This window comes from Triticum aestivum, chromosome 7D, assembly GCF_018294505.1.
Source record: "Triticum aestivum cultivar Chinese Spring chromosome 7D, IWGSC CS RefSeq v2.1, whole genome shotgun sequence".
NCBI lineage: Eukaryota > Viridiplantae > Streptophyta > Magnoliopsida > Poales > Poaceae > Triticum > Triticum aestivum.
Window position 1 is genome coordinate 544,644,108 of NC_057814.1, and position 8,794 is coordinate 544,652,901.

At 48.5% G+C, this 8,794-nt stretch overlaps 1 pseudogene; it reads left to right on the plus strand.

Annotated features, from left to right (window-relative positions):
- Positions 1-6,182: 6,182 nt before the first annotated feature.
- On the plus strand, positions 6,183-7,096 carry LOC123171582 (uncharacterized; annotated as a pseudogene).
- The last annotated feature ends 1,698 nt before the right edge of the window (positions 7,097-8,794 follow it).

Sequence of the window (8,794 nt, forward strand, 5' to 3'; positions counted from 1 at the left end):
GGGGACGGACGCAGCCGGTCCTCGACGTTCCCGCCCGTGTGTGTGGTTTGTGAGGCACGTGTCACGTCAAGGACGTGCGTTGCTTATTCAAATAGCACACCACCCCTGCATGCATATGCATGGGCCACACGCATGTAGGGGTGCCCTCCCCCCTCGGGCGGTCTCTATATCGAGCACCCATCCGGTGGCCCCGGCGGTCTAGGGCATTATTCGGCACCGAGAGGGTGTAGTCCACGGTGAATAACTGCTTCTCCGTGTTAGTGCATGTCATCGCGAGATGACAAACCAAGTCTAGGCCCGTTATTCGAGATAGTCTATGGGTATCAAGAGGGAATGTGTCCGGTTTGTGCAGGAAGTGCGGGTCCTGTTGCTCCCTTGGCCTTGAAACTTCTTGTGCTCTCAAAGGAGGCCATCACATGTATATGCATGGGCTATCCGGTGGCCCCGGCAGTCTAGGAAGTTGACCGGCACCGAGAAAGGGGGTAGGCCACGGTCAACAACTTCTTCTTCTCATGTTTATTACTGTACACTCTTTAAAGTTCTCTCTCGGTGCCGGTCTAGAAAGTTGGCCGGCACCGAGAGAGGGGGTAGGCCATGGTCAACAACTGCTTCTTCTCATGTTTATTACTTTACACTCTTTAAAGTTGAGTTTTGAAATAATTCATCAAAAGTCATGGAATTTATAAACTTTGGTCGTAAAAGCATATGAAATATGAGATACAAAAAAGATAGTGCAAAACAAAGACAAAAAGAGAAGGGAAAAAAATTAGAGCAGTGGTTACCGAGGGTCGATTCTTGGCTCTCGGTAATAGCCACCTTTTCCGAGAGTTGCTCTCGGTAAAGCATCTAACCTAGATCTTAACCTTTCCCCTTTCGTTTGTATCTTCATTCCCCTCCTCTCTTCCCTGCGCCACCGCCGCCGGCGACGCCGAAATCGCCACCGCCGCCGCCACCACCAACTGCGGCCGCCACCCCTCCTCCACCGCTCCCATCTGCAGCCACCGCCACCCCCTCCTCCACCGCCATCCCCTCCTCCATAGCCCTCCACCGCCACCAACTGCGGCTACCACCCCTCCTCCACCGCTCTGAACTGCGGCCACCGCCACCCCCTCCTCCACCGCCCCCAACTGCGGCCACCGCCCCCAAGCTTCATGACCGGCAGCCGGCGCGGCGGTTCTTCGATGCGGCCCAAGGACGTCCGCCGCAGCAGAGCTTCTCCGGTAGCGCGGCAGCTGGAGATGCCCTCAGGTTAGTATCAGATTCTATGCCTAGACTAGGATATTTTTGCACAAATGTAGGAAATATGCACTAATGTGATTAAAAGTAGTAGAGGAAGATGGTCCTGTTTAGTAATGCCTAGAGTAGTATGGAAGTTTGGAAGTTTGGAGTAATGCCTAGAGTAGAATGCTTTGGTTTTGACTCCTATGTTTGACTGGTTTAGTTTTAGTTAAACCGAATGAGTGCTCGAAGTATTTAGTTTCAGTTAAAACTAGTTCTCTGAACTTCTTGTCTCTAAACTAATGCTTGTCGTCGGTAAGTGGTTTGGTGTGGGGATAAGGCTGTGGATGCTTTGTTTTTGCCGAAGGATGAACACCTCTATGCTTGTGCTTTTTTAGATAAATACTAGAGTAGATAAATCAAACTATATACTTGTGCTTGTTTCCTTGTCAGTGCTATGGCATTAGTAAATGGAACTATATATCTAAGACTTGATTGAGCTATTTGTGTTATTTTTTGCCATATATGATATGACACTTAGATTAGGAAGATTTTGCTTTGGAACTGAGAGTAACCATATATATTTTGTTTTTCAGATTCTGATAGGAGCACTGGTAGTAAGTACCGGAGAGTCCCGATTGGTAGGACCGAGTCGTCCGCCTCCCATCAGGCCACAACCGAGGCATCATCATCATCGGATGGCGATGTCGGAGTGGACTTACATACACCAGATCCGCTCGCTACCGAGTCGGGCGACATGGAGGCCTCGGACGGCTCGGGGTCTACCTCGAGCAACATTTCCAAGAGGAAGAAATCCGGGCGTGGTCCGAGGAAGGTCCCGGAACCAACTGCTGCCAGCAACCGTCCTGTCATTTGCCCGATAGGAGAGGGGTAAGCAAGCATTTCATTTGCATCATATTTTGGATGCCATAGCTTTGACACTCACATATGCTTGTCTTTTATATCATCCAGTCAGTGGGAATTTATCCCGACACAACCTAAGGGGCCCGCCGAACCACGTCATCGGCTCCCTCTTAAGGAAGCACTTCCCTGGATTGTCCAAGCCGGGTGATGACGATCCGCCGTCGCTAGGTTTAACCTGGGAGCATTACCTACACAACAAGGATGAGCACGATGTCACCATGGCCACTCGGGTCATCAATGCTTTTTTTGTAAGTATCTTCGCTCCGACCACTGCATTTTTTCATATCCAAATCCTTGCTTGCGTGGATGGTGAGAAGATGCCATATGCTTTCTTGTAGCAAAAAATTTCTTGCGTGGATGGTGAGAAGCAGATGGCGATCAAAGGCATCGTGAAATCTGCCCGAAAGATACTCTCTGACACCAAGCACACGCTGCAGTACAAAGCCGTGATGCAGTGTCGGCCGCTCGATGAGAAGGGAGAGAAGATGACAAGGAAGACTGCTTGTCAGACCAACTTGTCGCGAGAAGAATACCTGTCAGTGGTAAGTGACTACATCGGTTGCTAGTACTTTGATTCATCCCTCTTGTTCCTCAATTATTCGATTTTGTCTGACTAGGTGAAGGAACCCTGGATGAAGGAGGATTCTTGGGAGGCCCTGGTTGACATGTGGTGTGACCCAGCATGGCAGGCGCAGCATGTGGAGAAGGGAAACAAACGAGCCAAAATGCCAGGTCCGGCTCATGTCCAGGGGAGCCGAAACCTAACCGCTCTCAAGCAACACATGGTATGTGGATTAAGATGTTAACTTTTTCGCACGGTGCATCTTGGTTCATTCAACTTGATGGTTAATTTTGTAGGAGGCGAAGGTTGGTCACCCGGTCCACATCCTGGAAGCCTGGAGAGAAGGCCACAAGGGGAAGGATGGAGCCGAGTTCTGCAGCGAGTCGGCGGAGGAGAAGTGGGGGACCTTCAAAGAGGTCTTCCAGGAGGTGCACGGGCAGGAAGTCGAACCTACATCCAAGCCCCTTGATCCTGAGCGTCTCATCATTGCTGGCGAGGGGAAGGGCCATGGCCGCCACCTCCTTTGCAACGGGGCGATCGCCACCTCCTCGCTTCGCAAGCTGCACGAGATACGCGCGTCGAGCACCAGCTCAACTCCGTCCATACGGAGTCGCCCAACCGCCGCATCACGTGAGATAGCGCGTCTCAAGGTTAGCATCCTAACCTTTCATTTATGTCCGTGCCTCGAAATAGCACCGTTCCAACCTATATGAGCCTAATGCCATGTTACAGGATTTAATGGCGTAGCGGGCTGTTGAAGAGGAGCAAAGGCGGCAGGCTGAGCAGGAGTCCAGAGAAAAGGAACGGGAAGACACGAACAAGAGGTTGAAGCTGCTTGAGGATCAACTACAGGTAGAACATTATCTAAGCTAGAGTAGAAGATTCATTACATAGGGACGAACCACCCTCACGTGACTCTACTCTTATAGGTTCTTATGCAATCTCGAAGCAGTGCAAGTGATGCCCCTCCTCCTCCTCCGGAATGTTAACCCGATGGCCTCTCCTCCTCAAGATGATCTATATATGAACAAGTGTACTTCTATTGTGACGTGCACGTGTTTTGCAAGTAGTGACAATATGTATGAATTTGCGACTTGTGTGTGACGTCTACTAGGATAATACATTCGACTTGTGTGTGACAATATGTAAACTATCCCTAATTATGCCTATATATGTGTGGACTATATCAAATTATGCCTATATATGATGAAATTATGCCTATATGTGTGTGGACTTGATCAAATTATGCCTATATATGATCAAATTGCACTATAGTTGTTTTTATCTGTAAGGATCAGAAAAGAAATAGCTTGACAACAGAATGGATGGGAAAGATTTCCGAGAGCAACACTCGAAAAACGATATACTACCGAGAGCACCTCTCGGAAACATGGTCGTCTGGGACACTACTGTTGTGCCACAACTTTTCCGAGAGCAGCTCTCGGAAAAGAAGGCGAGCATTGCCGAGACTAGCTCTTGGCAAAGCTATGTAAACTGTCAGGCCACGCTGTCGTACTGGTCAGAAGGATTACCGAGAGCAGTTCTCGGCAAAGATATCGTCATTTTTTTCAAAAATATTTAGCAAGTTATTTAAAAGTTTTACTGATAAATGTGACCAGTGGGACCACATGTCAGTTAGAAAGAACACATACAAAAAAAAGATGTTGCATATGCTTTGCCGAGAGTGACACTCGGCAAAGTACGCAGTAACTGACGGAGCCGTCTGTTGCGGACGGGCATGCCACGTGGCTCCTCTTTGCCGTGAGCGGCTCTTGGCGTATGCAGGGCTTGCCGTGCGGTGCCTCTTTGCCGTGAGGCAGTGACGGCAAAGATGGCAGTTTGCCGTGAAGGTGGGTTTGATTTGCCGAGTGTCCGTGTTTTAGCACTCGGCGAAGAGCATTACGCCCGGCGTACGTGAAAATTCCAGTAGTGAAAGAAAGGTCAGCTCTAGTGCACGACCTCGTCTGGCAAAGTGGATTGTTGCTCGAAGACCCTTTTGTTTATTTCGAGCCAGATGAACTGGAGGCAAGCCGTGATCACCGAGTTTACCATTTTCCCATGCTTGCCTGGCACCGCCGCGGTCACCCATGTGCAGCAGTCATGGAACTGGACTTGGGTCATTGGCGTGAATCGGCGTAGCCGGAGAGGCAGCAACAGCGAGAACCACACCTCCCTGTAGAAAGGACATCCGAGCAGCATATATGGTCACTAGGGGCTGGGGCCCGCCAATGGCGGGCCTCCTGAGAGCTTTCTTGTGGCGCACTTGCCTTGTTGAAGCGCCTCATTACGCCCCCATACAGCCATTTTCACACACACACATTTGTTCTCTAGTAACATTGAACTAATGGTCGTTAGCCTCAAGTTTTCTTGACAAGTACAAAGAACAACCATCAGTTAGCAAAGCACCACAATGTTTCAGCATAAATGATCCTCAGATACCAGAACCAAGCAATACAATCAATCCCTAGTGTCCCAGAGGTTTGCAAAGCAATGTTTTCCTTTGCGGGGGTTTGCAAAGCAATGTTGTGGACACTAAAGGATTCAATGTTTCGCCATCTAAGCAGCAACACCAGCATTAGGTAAACAAGAACCTAATCTATAGGAGACACTGACATGGTCCTGAAAGATCATCATGTGAAATTCTAAAAATCAAATAACGATTAAGGAGAACTCACAAAATGAGAATGAATAGATTCTTACATGGATAATATATATTATGATATCCAGTTAGCATAAGTTCTACAGCGAAAATATCCATCATAGGAGGTGGATACCCTTGCAAGTTGCTGAGAGCAACCTCTGGTACATTCTACTGCCATAAATCTTGATCGACATGCCGATATCACCTGTCCGCAGCCTGGGCGCGTCACGATTTTGACCGACACGCTAGCTCTTCTGTGTGTGTGATGGCGACTGTACATAGCACCGTCCAACGCGCTAACTCATTCAGTGCATCTAATTTACGTGCGTGTACAACATGCACGAATTTGGGTAGCCATGGCCCATGTAAGCCCTTATTGCTGGTGCACAGGCACACAGTGATGTTTTTTTTTTTGAGGAAAAAAGGTAAGGGCACGCAGTGATCTGCTTAGATTTGATGTTTCGCCAACGCTTTGTTTTCTCCCGCTAATTAATTTGGTCTGCTAGTGGAGCAACAGGCAGGTATACCCACTACAAATTCTTCTACGTCAGTGCGGTGACAGATATGTTTCTTTTTCCTAGCCAGCAAGAAAATATCTGATTTTTTTAATTAATTACTGCCAGCAAATATCTGAATTTTGTCTATATATATATATATATATATATATATATATATATATATATATATATATATATATATATATATATATATATATATATATATATATATAATATATATATATATATATATATATATATATATATATATATATATATATATATATATACTGGACCAGCGGGCTAGACCGATAGTATCCTAGCTCGACAATCCAGACAATAGACCTGAACCACTCGCTAGTTATATCGGCAAGTCAGCGAAGCTCATCGATTAATGGCGGTCAAGCTCACGCTCCCACCGGCAGAACTGCTCTCCCAGGTGGCCAAGCTAGGCTCCCTCCTCGCCCTCATCCTCCTCGCGCTGCTGCTGCCCGCCTTCCTCAGGGTCGCCTACGGCTACCTCCTCTTCAACGGCATCGTCCTCGCGCTGGGCATCCAGGCCTTCGTCGGCAGCACAGCTTCCATTGCCGACGAGTCCTCGAGCACCGGTCAGGCTGTCGCGCCTGTCGGCGTCGCGGCCTCGCCGTTCCAGAGGGCTGGATCAGGCCGTCCCGACGACCGGACAGCGGTTGTTGATGATGATCGTGTGGTGGTTCCTGCCTTTGTGGCGAGTAATATAATCGGAGCTGAAGATCAAGACCAAGGTGGTGGTGCTGAAGGTGCTGAAGAAGTGCCCGTCGACGGCGAGCATCTTCTTCCTCAGCGCGCTGAACGGCAGCCAGGCCGGCGGAGAGGAAAAGGGACAGCAAGAGGAGCAGGATGATTTTGAGGTCGACTTGGACGGCGACGTGACGATGAGTCGGCAGGAGCTGTTCGCCAACACGGAGAGGTTCATCGGCAACTTCCGCAAGGAGCTCAGGATGCAGAGACAGTAGCCCCCTGGAAGCTAGCTAGCATAGATATTTTTGTTTAGCCTTTTTTTTCTCTTAGTTTTTGTGTCATGATATATACTGTAGGAGTGTGTTTAGTGCGACACGTCCGTGACCACTTGTGTAACCTCTGTTCATAGGCTTAGAATATTTTCGGTGTGTTTAGGTTTTCAAAATTGACATGATCTCAGAAGAAAGTGAACGCTGGAGGCAAAAGCCAACATGTGAGGGGCTAGTTTTCTTTAGACTTTGCTTATTCAGACTGTAGAAGCACCCCATAGATATTTTTGCTTAGCTTTTCTTCTTCTTAATATTTGCGTCAAAGGAGTGTGTTCAGTGGGATACGTCCTTAGCCCACGTCTGCAACCTTTGTTCATAACCTTTGGATTTCCTGTGTGTTTAGGTTTCTGAAATTGAAATAATCTTAACTGTTACTAGTCTCTCAATTATGTCCAGCAATCTCAGAAGAAAGTGAATGCCGGTGGCTATATATGTAAATGTAGCCTGTTTTTGTGTAGACGTTGCTTCTTGACACTCTAGAAGCACCCCCCCCCCCCCCCCCCCCCCCCCCCCCCCCGGTGACGTACATGACGCGTCAGCCGAGGTGCACCGGGCAGGCCGGCCAAGGAGTAGGACAACGTGTAGCCGAGAAGGATGCCGACGTTCATGAATATATCCGGCCAAAGCATAAAATTTTCTTTTTGCGGATCAACAGTGCTATATATATTAGCACTTCTTCGATTAATCTAATCCACGAGTAAACAGTAAACATAGCATTCACAATATGTAACTCATACCGATACCTAAACATTTGAGCACGTATATAGCATAGAACCGAAACATCTATTTACAGTGCATTTGTGGCTAGCACATGAATGAGCAAGTAGGGGGTGAACAAATCATACCCTCCGGTAGGGCATGAGAAGGCTGAAGCGGACGCAGCGGCTTCGGCCTCTTCCGCAACCTTCTTCTTGGCAGCGTCGTCTTCGGCCATGGGTCGTAGTCGGGGAAGTAGTCGAAGCAGAGGATGGAGATGGGGACGGATCGGGAACAGTCGCGCCGAGATGCTCCCCAAAAATCTTATCACCTTTCTCCCGATGTAGGATCTCAAAGGACAGGGTTCCAGAGACCTGCTCACTGTCCGGCGGCCATGCACTCGGCCGACAGGATGGGATCGGGGGGGGGGGGGGGGCACCACGTTAAGAGGAACAATAGATGAAGGCTAGGGTTCCGCGAGGAGGGAGCGAGTGTGTCGGCTGCAATGGCCAACACCTCCAATATATAGGCCGCCAAGTAAGGAGTCAAGAGTCGGTACAACCCGGGAAGGGAGTCGTCACACCCCGGGAAGAGAGTCGTCGCACCCCGAGAATGGATTCAATGTATCCTGGGAAGACCACGGTCCAACGTCTCGGACAGTGGCTAGCGACTCATTAATTAATTCCGGATTAATTAATCATTAAGCGCAAGCATATATCTGAGCTCGGCTCGGCTCATTCACAAAACACAACATGTGTGCGCGGGTGGGAAATCGAGGGAGGCGGCAGAGAAGGAGAAGTGCGCGTGTACACTCCTCTTCTCAAGCTCTCAATGGTATGTGATAGAGCAACCCTTATAAAGGGGTCTCAACTCTCCTCAACTTGTGAGGTGGTACTAAACTTACCATCACTTACCATACACCTACATTGGCCTTAGAGATTAGCATGCATCATTGGTCATATGGGCCCAAATCCCATCTATGATTCAATAACTAGTAGTTTATTCCATAATGATAAAGTTACAGTCTAGAGGCAAGAGATTCTCAATACATAGGGGCCCTCCATCAATCAAGCGACACAGTCATGACTCTTTCGGAGTGACTATACCTTGTCAGACAATCCGCAACCCTATTCTGAGACTGAAGCTAACAGAGATGTGCAAGAGAATAGAGCCGCATGCGCAAGCCTAAAACGGAAAGATCTTAGCC